This window comes from Bubalus bubalis, chromosome 16 (assembly GCF_019923935.1).
Source record: "Bubalus bubalis isolate 160015118507 breed Murrah chromosome 16, NDDB_SH_1, whole genome shotgun sequence".
Taxonomy (NCBI): Eukaryota; Metazoa; Chordata; class Mammalia; order Artiodactyla; family Bovidae; genus Bubalus; species Bubalus bubalis.
In genome coordinates, this window is record NC_059172.1 from 21,841,255 (window position 1) to 21,859,945 (window position 18,691).

General features: G+C 44.2%; 1 protein-coding gene across 2 annotated transcripts in view; it reads left to right on the forward strand.

The window, feature by feature from the left end:
• The window catches only part of LOC102401999, a 200,399-nt gene that overhangs the window by 17,938 nt on the left and 163,770 nt on the right, over nt 1–18,691 (forward strand). The window contains exon 2 of one of the 2 annotated variants that reach the window (XM_025266280.3): nt 8,904–9,091. The exons of the other annotated variant lie outside the window; for it this stretch is intronic. The gene's annotated coding sequence lies outside the window, so the exon portion shown is untranslated. The remainder of the gene's footprint in view (nt 1–8,903; nt 9,092–18,691) is intronic. 2 annotated transcript variants of the gene reach the window in all.

An 18,691-nucleotide genomic window follows, 5' to 3' on the forward strand; every position in this document is an offset into this window, starting at 1 on the left:
CCAGTCTGATGGGAAACTCTTAAGAGTTTTCTTCAGGTGTGTGTGTGTCTTGGGGGTGGGTGTGGGTATAGTGGCTAGAAAGCAGAAGAGCCTGCCTAAATTACTTATTGCAATCTGCTGGTAATTCCAGAACCCTAGTGTAGCCTTACACACGATGCCATTTTCTCTGAAGTGTCTTTCCTCTTCTAAGACAATTAACAAGTTACCCAAGTACCTGTTTTCATCACAGTGATAACTGTTACTCAGCCAGTGTCCATTTTGTTAGGTACTTATGCAAATACATAATCATATCTTTACTATTCACACCAGTTCTAGAGATGCTCTTAGTACTTGCCTGTTTTCCATGAGGAAACTTGAGAGACATTAAGTTGCCCAAGGTCGTGGGCTTCTGAACCTGTGTTTGTCCCGCTGTACCACACCATGCCTGGGCTTGGGTGTGAACATACAGTCAAAGCTGAACAACAGGAGAAAACGAGGCCCTAAATTGATGAAACTGTACATTAATAATAATAAAAGCAATAACACCAGTAGTTACCATATGCCAGCTCCTGTGTTAATGTCTCACCCACATGATCTCTTTCACCTTGACACTGCGCCTTGCAGGTGGAGATTCCTGTCATCCTTCAGTGCCCTCCACCCCTTGGTATTTAGCTTTAGATAAGTACCCCTCTTCCTTTGTGATCTGACCTTGAAAAGATATTGTTTGTTAACTGCATGTAGTTCACCCTGGACATCCCCCTCTCCCTGCAATCTAGAGATTTGACTTAAACCTGGGAGAGACTCAGACTCAACTGGAGATTCAGAGTGAGCCAAACAGGCTCAAACATGCTCTGAAACCTGCAAGAAGAATAATATACAGTTCTAAATGCAGGGCACATTTTCATTTTGAGGCAGTGGAGGCCTGCTTTAGGATTAGCCCCTGTGAAAAATGTAGGGCTCTTAAGTGTCCACAAGCTTAAGATGGGCCAGCTGTGTATAAGACATGGCTGATGAAGCAGCAGATGCAGTCCTAGGAAGAGTTTTGAACCATGGATTGTCCTGGGATCCCTAAGGAAACTAAGGTAAAATTTTGTATTATTTTACGGATGAAACCAGGCATCTATTTATGAGGTCACAAGATTAATTTGGAGTCCTTCCCAGGTGATGGGCAGAAATAGACTTGTTTAGGTTAAGGTCACCCTCCTTGACCTCACAGTTTCTGGTGGAAAAGCAGACCATCCCATGAGATGATGGGCAGACAGAGCCCTGCAATTAGAGGCTGACCAAAAAGTAAAGCGGCACTTTCGGCTTTGCAAGGATTACTGCATGACCACATTCTGGCCTCTTGGAGATCCCATGACATAGTTAATCTTATTCTTACCTTTTAATAAATTGGGAAACTGAGGCTTACAGCAGTTGGACAGAGGCTGCGGGTATGAAAATTTTAATTATACCTGGTATGGGACTCTAATGCAGAGTTTGAAAGACAAAGAAAATTCCCATTGCCCCTCCCACACCCTTAGCTGAGATCAGATTTCTCTCTGATAGATATGCTAGGAGGGCATGGGTTAATGAGGACCCTGACTGCGGGGGTGGCCAATGATCACTGGGAATTAGCTCTCACCCTGTGTTCAGGTCCCCAGGCGGCAAAGGGACTTGGAGCCCCGGGAACATATTGCCTTGTCTTGCAGCGTGAGAATGCCTTGTAGGGGCCAGAGTGACCTCTGGGTTTTATGGGACTCTGTGGGAGCCATCCGTGGCAGCCGAGGACTGATTGAGAGCTGCCCACTCAGATTTCTCCAAAAGGCACCGTTTTTCCTTCTGTATCACAGCCGCCCTCAGGATGCGGCCTCCAGCCTTGACTCTGGCGGCTCCAGGCTTACAGCCCAACAGAGGCCAGTGAGAGTTTGTGGTGAGGGCTGAAAATATGGGCGGCATTAGGCGGGGAGTGGATTTCCCTGATACCCTGGCTTTTCTCACCCAGTGTTTTTATATGCAGATGAAATGACAGTAAAATGAACAGCAAGGCCTTGCTCAAGGCGGGGAAGGGCTGCTGTGAAAAGCAGTCCCAGGCGCGTGAGTGGAGTGCTCGGTGGGGCAGCCCCTGCCCACCTGTGTTGTTCCCCAGCAGCGGAGGAAGCCGGGGAGTCTTCAGTGTCTGAGCCTCCGTGATGTATTGATCCCCTTCGGCCTGCAGCGCCCCCTTCTGGCCTGCCCTGTGTCAGGCAGTCATTGAGCTCCCGCCCACCGCCTTGGTTTCCTTCCATCAGGCTTCCCTGGTGGCTAGGAGGGTAAAGCGTCTGCCTGCAATGCGGGAGACAGGGGTTCGAACCCTGGGTCGGGAAGATCCCCTGGAGAAGGAAATGGCACCCCACTCCAGTACTCTTGCCTGGAAAATCCCATAGACTGAGAAGCCTGGTAGGCTACAGTCCATGGGGTCGCAAAGAGACGGACACGACTGAGCGACTTCACTTCCATCTCCCTGGTTTCCTTCCGCCAGGAGGGATACAGGGCCCTTCAAGGGTCTCTTGCCTGTCTTGTTTTATGTGGACTTTGGCCCAGGGGAAACAGTCACAAGCTTTCCAAAAGTGCGGTCACAGCCATTCTTGTGATTACCCCCTTCTAGTCGCCCAGAAACTGGGCTCGTTGCGCAATTAACTAATTTCAGAACCTCACAAAGCTCTGCCCTCTAGTGGGTCTTTGGGATACATTTCAATTCTCCGGAGAAACAGGAAGAAAGGCAACATTTAATGCTAACATGCTAAGGGTATTTTAGATAGAATGGCCAGAGATCGGAGCGCCTGGAACTTGACAATTGAAACCTCTTTCTGCTTCAGTCACTCTTTCCTGGCATTTAACAAGTTAGGGAACTGTCCATACCAATTTAGGCTATTTTAATAAAAAATGAAATGACACATCCCTGAAAACAAAACTTGGTTTGGATTCCTTGTTCTTGCTCAGGACAGTGCCTCTGCAGCCCGTTAACTTGTAACTGTGGTTCGTTTACATTACTGACTGATAACGCAGTTGATTTTTGGATTGCATCAACTTCCTCTCTGTTTTCTTTATGAAACATCCCATTGACATTTTTCATCCTATAACAATTTATCTATTTTCCTGTATGTAGAGCAGAAAATGCCTTTTGTAACATATGTATGTTAATATTTAATTTTTTCCCATTTTTTCAAAGTGAGGGCAGATCTTAATTTATATGGCAAGCTGAACCATGTGCTCCCTTCCTAAAGTTTTTAACTTTACCCTTAAGTTGACTCTTGCCTACTCAGTGACCTCACACCCTAATTTTTCCGTTTACTTCCTGTACTGCATTTGAAGTGCCTATAAATCACATCTTAGGTCAACCCTTTCCTTAACATGAATAATATTTGTATTCTCGCTGTGTAACACAATTTTACAGCAATGCCCGTTTATTTTTTGGCAGTCTAGACTTTTATTCTTTTTTCTTTTTCAAAACCCTATTAAATTTCAAGCCTCTCTTTTAGCACTTACAGTGATTACTGCTTTAATGCACCAACTTCTTGCCGCTCAAGGCATATCTGGAAAATGCCACATGTGAGATACTTGATGGGTTGACCTAGTTTCATAAGGGCTCAAAGCAGCGTTGGGCCCAGTCAGGCTGTGATGTGGAGGCAGAAACATAAGGGATTGGTGAGCCAGACCATGGAGAGTGGATTCTTACCTGGTACTTGGGTTGGCTGCTAACTGGGTTACTGCCCTTCCCTGCTCCATGTAGCACCCTCCTTTAATTAAAATGACATACTTTAATGATCTGTAATCATTGGTTTGTTTCCAGAAGCTATCAGGTTGCATGTGGAAAAGTCAGTGGAGCAGAAACAAGATCCACTGACCTCATCGCCCCAGCATGGAGGAGGGAAAGTTAGCATTTGGCATAGGGAGGATGCATGCAGTTAGAAATTTTATTTCAATCGTATCTTCTGAGCTTGGCTTTTTGTGATAAGCTCTGGCCAGTTCCTTTCTTACTATTCCTCCCCCTTATGAAGAATCATTCAATTGTACCCATTTTCACTTGTGTTCTTATGAGCAGTGTGTGTGTTGGATGTTCTCTGCTGAAGGTCTTTGAGTTCTAGTTATTTGTGCCCTTAGATGGTGTGAAGTCAGTTTGCACCTACCCAGCAGTTGGTCAGCAGTATTTACAGATCAGTGGGAACTCAGGACTTCAGAGTATTGTGCCTTCTATAAAGTCATGAATGTGGCCCAGTTTTTAAAAAATTGAAATATAGGGACTTCCCTGGTGGTCCAGTGGTTAAAACTCCACGTTTCCATTGCAGGGGGCACAGGTTTAATCCCTGGTTAGAGACCTAAGGTCCTGTGGCACAGCCCAAAGGAAAAGAATAGTGGATTTGCAATATTATGTTATGATTGTGGCCCAGTTTGCCATTCAGGGAGATGTAGCAGAGTGCTAAGGACTCTTCAGTCAGATGAATTTTCTCTGACCATGAGTATGTCACTTATCCTTTCTAAGCATTATTTTTTTAATCTGTAAGATGGGAAAGAACAATGTGACACTGGATGAGGATTAAATGAGGTGCATATAAAGTTCCTGGAGAAGGGAAGGGCAATCCAGTCCAGTGTTCTTGCCTGGAGAATCCCGTGGACAGAGGAGCCTGGAGGGCTATAGTCCATGGGGTCGTACAGAGTGGGACATGACTGAAGCGACCTAGCACATATAAAGCTCTTAGTACATAGTGCTCAATAAATATTAATTATTATATTTGAGGATCGAAGATCCTTTATAGGATCAGCTTGTGCGGGATGAACCTGGACTGAGGGATCTGAAAGGCCTGAATCTGGACTCCTAACTCATGCCTGTTACCTCAGTGACTCTGGACACCCCTATGGCCACCTGAGCCTTTATGTTCTCATTCTCTAGTGAGTGACCATATCCCACCACCCCAGGGGTATTGTGAGGCTTCCGTGAGCTGGAGGATGTACTAGGCTTGGCACTCAGTTCAGTTCAGCTCAGTCGTGTCCGACTCTTTGCGACCCCATGAATCGCAGCACGCCAGGCCTCCCTGTCCATCACCAACTCCCAGAGTTTACCCAAACTCACGTCCATTGAGTTGGTGATGCCATCCAGCCATCTCATCCTCTGTCCCCTCCTGCCCCCAATCCCTCCCAGCATCAGGGTCTTTTCCAATGAGTCAACTCTTCGCATGAGGTGGCCAAAGTACTGGAGTTTCAGCTTCAACATCAGTCCTTCCAGTGAACACCCAGGACTGGTCTCCTTTAGGATGGACTGGTTGGATCTCCTTGCAGTCCAAGGGACTCTCAAGAGTCTTCTCCAACACCACAGTTCAAAAGCATCAATTCTTTGGCGCTCAGCTTTCTTCACAGTCCAACTCTCACATCCATACATGACCACTGGAAAAACCGTAGCCTTGACTAAACAGACCTTTATTGGCAAAGTAATGTCTCTGCTTTTTAATATGCTGTCTAGGTTGGTCATAACTTTCCTTCCAAGCACTGCTGCTGCTAAGTCACTTCAGTTGTGTCCGACTCTGTGTAACCCCATAGATGGCAGCCCACCAGGCTCCCCCGTCCCTGGGATTCTCCAGGCAAGAACACTGGAGTGGGTTGCCATTTCCTTCTCCAATGCATGAAAGTGAAAAGTGAAAGTGAAGTTGCTCAGTCGTGTCCGACTCTTAGTGACCCCAGGGACTGCAGCCTTCCAGGCTCCTCCGTCCATGGGATTTTCCAGGCAAGAGCACTGGAGTGGGTGCCATTGCCTTCTCCGTTCCAAGCACTAGAACTTAAGAAATGTTAGCTGATCTCCACATCCCTGTCTCCTGAGGTCACGTGTATTGTCTCCAACAGACACTTCAACTTTGTTTTACTTGATATGAGTCGGAGGTAAAGAAAAGACGACCCCTTAGAATGACACCCGCTCTCCAAGTTAAAAATAATCATTTAGCACTTCGTTTAAGACACCTTCAAAAGCCCAGGAGTCTTTGGCTCCACAATTTAAAATATTAACTTAACTGAAACAAATATTGCTGTTCTGTTAAAATTCAGCGCTTGCATATCTTGTTACAAAACAGTGGATTGAAAGTTTTCCTAATCATTCTGCTGTGGAATGAAACTCCTTGATTGGGAAATGGTACACAAGTTTTTGGGGCACTGAGTGCTTTGGACATTAGCAGTCTGGCTGGAAAGATGCCATCTGCCACGTACCTGGCTCGAATGTACTAGCACAGCTCTGGGCAGAAATTTTGCTTGAGAGCAGCCCAAAAGGACTTTTTTTCTTTTGTAAATGAAGAATTCAGCTGATAATCAGTGCTTTCTGGGGATTGTAGCGGTGAGAGAAGGGGTCAATGACATGGGATCTACACGAAAGCTGTTTTCTGTCTGCTCCACGAGCAGGTCTGTGAGAAACGGACCTGCCAGAACACCCGCCCTTGGTGTGAGCGGTCTGTTTTCTGCTTACATACACAGACTTGATTTATAATCCCAGTCCGGACAGCATCTGAGTCTAATTACCTGGGTATATGAAAGTTCAGGAGATCGCAACTAAGTTAGCAATTCAGGGATGCGCTTTACCAGAAGCAGATGGAAAAAATAAAACACTTTAGTTTATGACTATTTTTCTATTTGGGGGAAGGAGAAAGAACAAAAAGAGTTGCCAAATTGATCCTTGTCAAGCACTAATTAAATATTATTCATGATTAATTTTGATGTTGATGTATTCAGCGTTTTAGCGGTGTCATAAATATCTGAAAGAATGAAATAACTCACTTGGTGTAGCTGTAATAAATCATGCATACCACAGTCCCCACGTGGCCTCCTGAGCCAGCCCCTTATTATTATTTTTTTAGATACGTACACTTATAGTGACTTTTATGGTTATTAGAGATGTGAGGAAATAATTTCCTAATTATGCCTTGCTGCCTTTACATTTAATTAAAAACAGATATTTGTTAAATTACAAAGGATGAATAGTTTCTATTGTATAGAAATAGTTACTGAAATATTTACAGATGAAATGATATAAAACTGGGGATCTTCTTTAAAAGAAAATCCAGGGTGTCTGGAAGATGAGTGAGTGGTTAGGGATATAAATGAAACAAGAGTAGCCATGAACTGATAATTTCTGATGCTCAGTCATGGGTCCATGGAAGTTCATTTTAATATCCTCTATTTTTTGTAATTTTCTATAATAAAACTCTAAATTGTATTTCTTTGGGAAGAGGCTCACATATATTCCTCAAGAGTGACCTAGTGGGTTTTCACTGTAAGCATGCATTCTTTCAGTTACAAACCATGGCTCAGAAAATGGGGTTGGTAGACTAATAATGATGCGAGTGATGAACATGCCAATGCCAGCTTCTGTTTAATTGAACATCAGCACGATGCCAGGCACCCTGCTATTTGCTTTACACATTTATTTATTATGCAGGTTAAGTATTTTTATCCTTATTTTGTAGATGAATAAACTGAGACTTAGAGACTCAACTACTTGTCAAAGACTACATACTCTGTAACAGAAATGAGGTATCCAAGTTTTCAAAGCTAATCTTACTCTCTTTCTCTTTTTTAATTTATGAAGGGACTGCTTAGTGAGGCAGTTTGGCTAGAACCATGAATTCAAGTAATCTGAACAGGAAGGGACTTTTGCTCACGAGCTCAGTCATTCAATCGTATCTAACTCTTTGCAACCCCATGGACTGTAGCCAACCAGGATCATCTGTCCATGGGATCCTCCTGGCAAGAATACTGGAGTGGGTTGCCACGCCCTCCTCCAGGCGTCTTCTCAGCCCAGGGATTGAACCTGTGTCTCTTCTGTCTCTTGCATTGGCAGGCGGGTTCTTTGCCACTAGTACCACTCTAGGGCTCCTGCATCGACAGGCGGATTCTTTATCACTGAGCCACCTGGGAAGCCCACAGAAGGGACTTTAGAGATGGCAAATAGGTACATGCCTACTCCCTGCTCCTGAGCCTGTGGTGGCAGACATTGCTAACAGATCGGGGCGTGGAATCCCTCTCTGCATTGTGTCCCAGACAGCTCAGAGCTGGCATTCGGATAGAGCTCCATTCATCCTCTTATTCTTTCACCACCAGATGAGAAAACTGGGACCCAGGGAGAGGCAGGAGTCACTCAAGATCTCATAGCTGACAGGGGGCAAGGTACTCGTCTCCTGATGTACGTCCAGGGTTCCTCCCACCATAATAGCTGAGTGCCCTTCCAGATCAAACTTTCAATGATGCTCTATCTGTTCACACCTGGAACTGTTTAGAACAGTGCTAAGTGCATGAGTGCTCAATCGTGTCTGACTCTGCGACTCCATGGACTGCAGGCTGTCAGGCTCCTCTGTCCATGGGATTTTTCAAGCAAGACTACTGGAGTTGCCATTACCGCCTCCAGGGGGATCTTCCAAACTCTGGGATTGAACCCACATCTCCTGTGCCTTCTGCCTTGGCAGGCAGATTCTTTACCACCAAGTCATCTGGGAAACATGCTAAGTACTGAATCAGTGTTAGCTGCTATTACTATAAGGAGGGAAAATGTAAAATATACTAACTCTAAGATATAAGGGCTGTAAATAAAGGCACATCCATGTTCAAAAGCATCTACTGGTGTCCTAAAAGCATAACAAAGCCCTGGACTGAAGCTGGCCTTGCAGCTGCAGGCTCAGGCCCCAGGGCTCCCAGCAACATGGGAGCTCCCTGCAACTTCAGTTCCCAGATGGTGCTCCTCAGGAATGGGCATGGAAGGCACCCTTCTCAGGGCTCTGTCCAGTCTAGATTGATGATGTAAAGCAGCCGACCTTTTAGCCTCACCTTTGTGTGGTGCCCCACCAGCCTCACCAGCACAGCCTTGGCAGACCCATCCACCACTGAGCTCCTGCTCTGATGTGGCATCCTGATTTGGGCTTCTTTCATAATCTCAGGTCTCCCTCTTCTGCTCTGAAGACTTCTGAATCCTTGGACAACTCAGACTAACAGAGAGTTTCCTGTTACCTACACCTGCGTACAGCAAAATTTTATGCAAACAGAAAATGTTCTTCCCGCAGCTTTTGTTCTTCAGTGGCTTTGTGGGTTGATTCTGGCTTCCTGAGGAGATCCAGGGATGATGCAGGTATTGTGAATGGAATTTGTTGTTGTTGTTTTTTAATCTGTGAATTAAACAGCTAATAGAAACCCATGTAATTTGTGTGACAAGTGACAGCTTGTGTGAAAATAACTTACCCAGATCCTGTTACGCATTTGCATCCATTATGCTGGGGAAAGCCGTATGTCACTGGTAGACCATTAAGTCTTAGTCACCAGTGTTTTCCTAGGTGAAAGGGTAATTATTTTTGCTGTTTGTTCGTAATTTATTAATAGTGAAGAACATTAGGGTAAAGGATTATTTCAAACAAAGTGACAGATCAGATGTGTGGAAGGCATAGTGATCCAGAGGTTGATAAGAGAAGCTATTAGTGCAAAGATAAGCTTTAGTTTGGGATCTGCTTGTGCTACCACTGATTGGCATTTCAGATAAATTAGGTGAATGCAGAAGACTGAACAGAAACTATGGAGAATATTTCCGCTTTGGATGGAATCAGCTGTGCTCTAGAGTAAAAGCACAATTTCCTATATTGTTACATGCATACTACTCGTGGTATACAGGGTGATTTTTAATGAGGCACAAAAATGTATTTTGTTTCAATAGTAATGTGTTCATCTTAAATATGCTAGGAAGACATGAAAGCCTACCAAGTCTGTGATTTCTTTGATTATTTATTATTTATTTTGCTTAAGCTTAGGTTAAGCTAGATATTTATGTTTTAAAAGTGAGTTAAATAAAAGAGAGTAAAGTAAATACATAAATAATAAAGATGGTGTTCAAATATGACAAAAATTGAGGTAATAATATGTAAAGCAATGATGTTTAAGGAACATTGAATATATGATTCAAAGCAGGTATTGGGAGAAATTTACTGGCTTTTTATTCTGAGTGTGAGATGCAAAGACTAAAGTCTTGAAGGTGTAATTGCCTTAAATGTGAGCTGACATTTTGTCTGAACGCTTCCAACTGCTTCCTAGTTGAGCTCTGGAATGACTTCGGCCTGGACCTCAGTTTCCACATCTGTAAGCTGGGGGGTTGAGATGATCTCCAAGTTAACTTCCAGCCCTGTGTTTTTGGTTCTGTCTTGTAGACTGAACCAAAGATTCTGGGAGACAAGAAGAATGTTGTCACCCTTAGTGGTATGATGTTCTGGGAAGTTTAATGTATTTCTTAGCCTTCTAAAGCTCAGCGTTCAGAAAACGAAAATCATGGCATCTGGTCCCATCACTTCATGGGAAATAGATGGGGAAACAGTGGAAACGGTGTCAGACTTTATTTTGGGGGGCTCCAAGATAACTACAGATGGTGACTGCAGCCATGAAATTAAAAGATGCTTACTCCTTGGAAGAAAAGTTATGACCAACCTAGATAGCATATTGAAAAGCAGAGACATTACTTGGCCAACAAAGGTCCGTCTAGTCAAGGCTATGGTTTTTCCAGTGGTCATGTATGGATGTGAGAGTTGGACTGTGAAGAAGGCTGAGTGCCAAAGAATTGATGCTTTTGAACTGTGGTGTTGGAGAAGACTCTTGAGAGTCCCTTGGACTGCAAGGAGATCCAACCAGTCCATTCTAAAGGAGATCAGCCTTTAGGTGTTCTTTGGAAGGAATGATGCTAAAACTGAAACTCCAGAACTTTGGCCACCTCATGTGAAGAGCTGACTCATTGGAAAAGACCCTGATTCTGGGAGGAGTTGGGGGCAGGAGGAGAAGGGGACAACAGAGGATAAGATGGCAGGATGGCATCACCGACTCAATGGACATGAGTTTGAGTGAACTCCGGGAGTTGGTGATGGACAGGGAGGCCTGGCGTGCTGCGATTCATGGGGCCTCAAAGAGTCGGACGCGACTGAGTGACTGAACTGAACTGAATACCATAAACCCAACTGAGCTCTTGAGATGGACTAATGACTTCTTTAAAGGGGACATCACTCATTTGGAATGTAAATTTATATGTGCTTATTAAAACGAAACCTGGTGCCCCTTCTTCTCCATCATACCCAGAATCTTCTTGGTAACTGGCGTAACCCACTCCAGCTCAGAGAGAGGGTCAAAAATGATTTCCCAAGTGAGAACTCTAAAGCTGATTTTTTTTTTTTTTTTTAAAGAGAAGGAGTTAGTTAGAAGAATGGGAAAGACACTTTGATCAGAGAGGATAAAAGAAGACATGCCTCATTTAGGGAGATTCAAGTGTTCACTGATACAGCAGATGATGGTTGCATTACCTCCCTGGGTAAGCACTGTGACTTAAAGTGGGGAGGTCAGGGTGGACAGTGGTTTTGTCAGGCTGCACTCCTGGTGGTGGGGAGGGAGAAGATGGGTGAACTGGGTTGGTTCATGCCATCATGAGGCCTGTCTTCATGAAGGAGCCTCACAAAGGGGCTCAGAGGCCTTGCTGAGGGTTGGGACTTGCAGCCAGCCCCTGTGCCCGTGAGGAGGCAATGGTTAGGAAAGCTCTGTGATCAGAAGAACTGTGGGGAAGATGGAGGCTTTGCGATGCACTGGCCTTTGTTTAAAGGGTGGGTGTCTAGACCTTCTCCACCAGCTCGGTGCCTGAGGGGGCCTTTCCTGTGAGGGGATCTTTTTAAGTCTGGTGACTGGCAGGCCCACTTCAGCCCCTAATGATAACATTCTTGTCCCCTTGGCGGGAAGAGCAGGGAGCAGTAATCCCGCTGCCTCCATTGTGGCCTCAGCTGCTGATTCACAAATCACTTAAAAAACAATTTTTTTTTTTTTTTTTAAAGAAAGCTGACATTTTCCTTTGAGCTTCTCTGCGTGGAGATATTTCTCTGGATTAAAAAACAAACAAACAAACAAACAGGGGTGTGTCTCCTCTTGCAAAAATACTTCAACTTCTGGTTGGTTTGCACAGACCATGTAAGGTATTGTTCTAGTGACAAGTAGCTTGTTCCTTCTGATGGTTTTAGACATAAGCAGCCTGTTCCTTCCCATCAGGCAGATCTGGATAAGCCATTGCCAGTTTGATGAAAATGCAACATGAGGGTGTAGGAGACAATTGCTGAGCAGGCTGCCAGAAGTTGGCTGGGCTTTCCAGAAAGAGTAGCTGCGTTACGGAGAGGGCATAAGAGAACCTGGGAACACAGCCTTGTCCTTGATTCACACAGCGGTTTAAAACTGCAGTACAGAGGAATGCCCCACCGCCAAGACCAAAATAAAAAGAGTTCTCCCACTATTCACTTTAAGCTTTGCATTAGATATCCGTTATTTGAAGGATTAAAACAGAAGGATGACTGCTTGTTTGATGCACTTGATGGACGCCTAAGTTCAAAATCGAGCTCTGCTGCTTACTAGCTGTGGGGTGCTGTGCAAACGCTTGAATGTTTTTTATTTCCTTTCCCCTCTGAAGATGCAATGATAATACACCTTCCTTATAGGATTTTGGGGAGGAACAAATTTTAAAGAACTTGGCAAAACCCTTGGTAGTGTTCAAGAAATGCTCTTGTTATTATCTGATGGGCTTTTTTTTTTTTTAAGTAACTATCACTCTTCTCATAACCCTACACAGTGTAGTAACAGGAACAATTTACAAGCATAGGCGACAGAGTTTAGCAATGTTCTTTTTTTTTTTTTTTTTTACAAATGTGAGCTCAGCTGAAGCTGGGAGGTAAGACATCTTAATTGTCGCTTTTGTTTTACAGAGGAGTCAGTGGGAATCAGAGCACTTAACTGATGTGATCGAGTTCCCGGGGGGGAAATAGAGGAGAATTAGCACACGGTTATCTGATGGTAACCTTGTCCCTCTATTGCACCAGCGTCACTCTTACACCATGATGTCTTCAAGTGACATTTTCGTATAGACTCCACCCAGTTCCTGTAGGTAAACTGTCCTTACTCCTGTGAATCAAAACGCTGCAACCACCTGTGTCCTGTCACAAGCACTTGCTGAGACACACGTGGCTTCCTAGTTTCAGGGTCAGTTAGGCAGGCAGAGGAGTTTCCGGGGGCACAGCCATGGGGGAACTGGCAGGAGTTGTTACTGATCATGCCTGTGACAAAAGTCAGAACTCGCAAGCCTGATATTCCACTCCATTCGAGTTCGGGGAAAAGCTCCTTGCTGTTTGCCTGATTGCCTTGGAAAGGGTGACCAGTGAGTGCAAGCTCGGAGAGGGAGAGTGATTACATCTTTGTAGGGGCAGAGACAGCTTAGCGATGCCCGATCAGTGCCTCCTGCATAATTCACAGGAGATGAGAGGCTGGGGCCTGGGGGGGTTAGTAAGTCATCTCGCTCAGAGACTCCATTCAAGCCCTGTCTTCCAGTATTGTTCTTTGTTGCTTCCTCATGGTTTATGGAATGGGTTACCTGTTCTTTGTAGATTTTTAGTCTTGCAGACTTCTTGTAGCTTCCTTCTTGTTAGAATGGGCCTCACATTCTTTAGTTTGGGGTATAGCTTAAATGCTATCCCTTTGTATCTGCAGAGATTAATGTTACTGCAACTGCAGACACAGTGTAAGCTCTTCTTGCAGAAATGTCCTAGATGTAGCAGACAGAGGCCTGGACTGTGAACACACCCTCCTGGTTCTGGTCCGGGTGGGCCCACTGGGTGAGCAAGACACTTCATCTCTGTGGCTACTTGTCTACAATGCTTCTTGTCTACAGTGAGATTGCTGAAGGAGTATCCAAGACGCTTCAGCTTTTAAATTCGATGATATTTAAACAGGGGTTTAGGAATAATTTAGAAGAATTGATTGGGATACCTGACTAAAACTGAAAATTGGTAAGTTGTAGAGACATGAATATTTTTATTCTTCTAAAAGTTAATTTTGCAGCTATACCAGGGATTACAGATACATATGTTAAGCAGTTTATGTATATTCTCTTTGCATGAAAGCTAAAGATTTTTTAAATTAAAAAAATGTTTATTCTTATTTCTTTTAAAAACTATTTTAAGAGGGCCTGTCGTTCATTTCAGAAGTTCTTGTGCCTGAGTTATAGTCAGAAACATGGAGGAAACCTCTAAAGGGTACAGGGTTCCTAACTGTCTCCCAGACCTGTGGCATCAGACTGTCTGGGTTGTGGGGCCCAATAGTCTATGTTTCAAAACCAGAAGAGAGTCCAGCGAACTCCCTGAGCAATTCTGATGATCAGAAATCACTAGGCGATTACTGCTGAGTTAGCCTGAATTGTGTGATTATGGTGGAGTCAGTTCCTGATTCCTGACTCTGCCTTTCTCACTCCAGTATTTTCCCAGTGCCTAAGCTGAGCCATGGGGAATAATTGGGTTTTGATTCGTTCATTGTAAAAATGCTTGGGTGTGTGTAGGAGAGGAAGCCAGGCCTGTGCTGAGGACCAGGGCTGACTTTTCCAGTCTGTGCAGGTTGATCCTTGAGCTGCACATCACACCCTGCCTTTGGTACCCTGAAGTCTCTTTGCCCGTGTCTTCCTCTCCAGGGACTTCTGACCCCTCACAACCCAGAGTTGCTCCCTCCTCGTACAAGTCAGCAGTGCCACCCTTCTCAGATTGCTTTATTCCCTTTGTGTGAGGGGAACAGCTTTGTTGTTTTTCAGTCACTAAGTTGTGTCCGACTCTTTGCGACCCTGTGATCTGTAGCACGCTAGGCTCCTCTGTCCTCCACTATCTCCTGGAGTTTGCTCAGATTCATGTCCATTGAGCCAGTAGTATCCAACCATCTCATCCTCTGCTGCCTCCTTCTCCTGCCCTCAATCTTTCCCAGCATCAAAGGCTTTTCCAGTGAGTATGTTGGTTCTTCGAATCAGGTGTCCAAAGTATTAGTGCTTCAGCTTCAGCAGCAGTCCTTCCAATGAATAGTCAGGGTTGATTTCCTTTAGGATTGACTGGTTTGATCTCCTTGCTGTCCACGGGACTCTCCACAGTCTTCTCCAGCACCACAATTCAAAAGCATCAGTTCTTTGGTGCTCAGCCTTCTTTATGGTCCATTTCTTATATCCATACATGACTACTGGAAAGGAACAGTTTTATTGAGGTACAATTGATATACCATATGATTCACCCATTTAAAGTGAATAATTAAGAGGTTTTTTATATGGAAGATGGTATGGAGATTCCTTAAAAAACTAGGAATAAAGCCACCATATGACCCAGCAATCCTACTCCTAGGCATATACTCTGAGGAAGCCAACGTGTAAAAAGACTCACGTACCCCAGCGTTCACTGCAGCACTATTTGCGATACCTAGAACATGGAGGCAACTGAGACGTCCAACGACAGATGAATGGATAAAGAGGTTGTGGTGCATATACTCAATGGAATAGTACTTGGCTGTAAAAAGGAATGCCTTTGAGTCAGTTCTAATGAGGTGGATGAACCTAGGGCCTATTATACAGAGTAAATAAGTCAGAAAGAGGAAGATAAATATTGTATACTAACACATATATACAGAATCTAGCAAGATGGTACTGAAGAATTTATTTGCAGGGCAGCAGTGGAGAAACAGACTTAGAGAACAGACTTATGGACACAGGGAGAGGGGAGGAGAGGGTGAGATGCATGGAAAGAGTAATGTGGAAACTTACATTACCATATGTAAAATAGAGAGCCAATGGGAATTTGCTGTATGGCCCAGGGAACTCAAACAGGGGCTCTGTATCAACCTAGAGGGGTGTGATGTGGAGGGAGATGGGCGGGAGGTTCAAGAGGGAGGGGACATATGTATACCTATGGCTGATTCATGTTGAGGTTTGACAAAAAACAACAAAATTCTGTAAAGCAATTATCCTTCAATTAAAAAATAAATAAATTTATTAAAAATATATTTTTTGGTATATTCACATACAAGCACAGTCATCTCCACAATTTGAGAACATTTTCATCACTCCACAGAGAAACCCGTACCCTTAAGCTGCCATCTCCCCATCTCCGCATCCTCCAGAATTAGGCAACCACTTGTCTATCTCTTGTGTGTCCTTATATATCTGTCTATTCTAGACATCTCATATAAATGGAATCAAATGACATTGGTTTTTGTGACTGCTTCTTTCACTTAGCATAACGTTGCCATGGTTTATACATGTAGTATGGTGTAACAGTATTTCATTGCTTTTTATGATCAAATAATATTCCACTATATAGATAGCCTACGTCTTATTGATCTGTTTGTCCATTGATGGACATGTGGCTTGTTTCTACTCTTTGGCTATTATGCTGTGTGAACGGTTGTGTACAAATTTTGTGTGGCCGTATGTTTTCATTTCTCTTAAATACGTGCCTAGATGGGGAGCTATGGGCCACATGATAGCAGTATGTCAAAGATTTTGAGAAATTGCCACTGTTTTCCTCTGGTTTACATTCCCACCAGTGGTGTAGGGGGGTTCCAGTTTCTCTGTGTCCTTGTTAACACTAGTTATGTTTCCTTAAATAAAGACAGCCATCCTAATAAATATGGAGTGATACCTCATTGTGATTTGCCTTCTTCCATTTTTTAGCTGATTCCTACCAAATATAATTTATTTAATCCTGCCAAGAAAGGTCTTTTCAAAATCAAAGTTAACTTTTAATTTTTCACTGTAAAAACGTTAGAAAATACAGATAGATAAAAGTAGAAACCCCAAATCAACCACAATCCCACCACCTATAGGAAACCAGTGTCAAACTGTGGAGCATCTCTTTAGAATCCTTTTCTATGGAATATCCACTTGTGAAAGGAGAACTTTGTAGACTCAGTGAAACCAATTGGTGGGATTATGGGGGAGCTATTTTTTGAGTAAGAATCCTGACCTTTTTCCTTCCCACTTGAGATAAGACCAGAGCTTAAACTCCTGCTCCACCCCTGCAAATGTTCTGACCCTGAGTAGTAGGTGGAAGGAATGCACTTCTCTTTGACCCCAACAGTCCAATGAAAAATATGTTTAACTTTCAGCCATGTAGCTGTTAGCTGTCACTGAATGAAGATCCCTGATGCCACTTAGACTTTGAGGATGGCCTTTGGTGGGGGAAGGATGGCTGGGTTCTGTCATACCCTGAACTGAAGAAACTTTTGACATGATGCTGTGAGAGGCATACATTAAAAAAAAAACACACAAAAAACATTGATCACACTAGACTCGTTGGATGAAGAAAAGGATGTTGCTTGTTGAAACAGCATCTTTGGTGATCAATACCACATTTTTGCATTGATTTTGAAAAGGCAATCTTTTTCTAACATAGCTAACTGATTAAAATTTGAATGGGGGCTTCCCTGATGATTCAGTGGTGAAGAATCTGACTGCCAGTGCAGGAGACATGGGTTCTGTCCCTGATTTGGGAAGATCTCACATGCCATGGGGCACCGAGGCTTGTGTACCACAACTGCTGAGCCTGTGCTTTAGAACCTGGGAGCCGCAACTACTGAGCCCATGGCCCTAGAGCCCACGCTCCACAGCAAGAGAAACCACCACAATGGGAAGCCTGCACTGCAAGCTAGACAGTAGCTACTGCTCTAGCAACTAGAGGAAACCCACATAGCCACTCAGACCCAGCACAGCCCCTACCCCCCAAAAAAGTTGAAGGTTGAATGTTAACTTCCTTTTTTTATTCCACAACAGCTCAAATTGTCAAAAGTTGGTTGTAAACCTGTGTTTTGCATCTTATTAATAGAATGTATTTTTTCTTAGCAACAGGGGCATTCTAACTGGCAGCCAGGTTCTGAGGCTAGCACAGGTCTGTTTTAGCCCTAATAATAAAAACTAGTTAATATTATGGAGGACTTACTATATGCCAAGCTTTCACATGGATGATTTCACTCAAGCTCACCACCACCTTATGAGTTACAGTTGATCACTTTCCCCTTTTAATGGATGAGAAACCTTAGGTTACACAGTGTAGTCTGGTTGGAGTCTGGAGTGCCAGCGTTCTCCAAAATGGTGCTGGTCTGAAACTTGTAACTAAACACAACAGGAAAACAACATGATTGAAGAAGAAACAAGGTTTACTTACCTGGTCTGCCTGTGCCAGTTGGCCACCCCGTGTAGATGTCACGCTCTGGCTACCTCAAGTGTGGCCTCCCTCTGATCTGTGTGTGGCTGTGCTAAGTTGCTTCAGTCGCTGACTCTGTGACCCTATGGGCCGTAGCCCACTAGACTCCTCTGTCCATGGGATTCTCCAGGCAAGAATACTGCAGGGGGTGGCCGTGCCCTCCTCCAGGGGATCATCCCAATTCAGGGATCGAACCTGCGTCACTTAACATTTCCTGCTTTGGCAGGTGGGTTTCTTAGCACTAACACCACCTGGAAAGCCCTCTGTCTTCCTGGCCTTACTATTAATATGTGGAAAGGAGGTTTAGAATTAAGTGAGGTCAGCCTCTCCTGCAGGGGACATCGCTACAGCAACAGCCTTTTGGCCAGTTAAGCACTTGTGAATGCACTTGAGGAGCAAGAGGAGAGCCAGGATGGTTTCAACTCTTTTTTCTTGATTGCCACCCCTAAGTCATGAAAGAAACGAAGAACTGGGGAGAGACAGGCATAGCAATGCGGTGGGAGGTAACTCTGGTGGTTCCCCCACCACTTGGAAGGCATTGTAGGGGGGCTGGGGGATCATGAGTGATCCAGGGCCAGGGGCAGGGACAGTTTACTGCCAGCCCATCGTGAGCCAGGCTGCATGCTGGGCTCTTGGACAGTCTCTCAAAACAAGTGCTGTTGGCATAAATAGGTAGT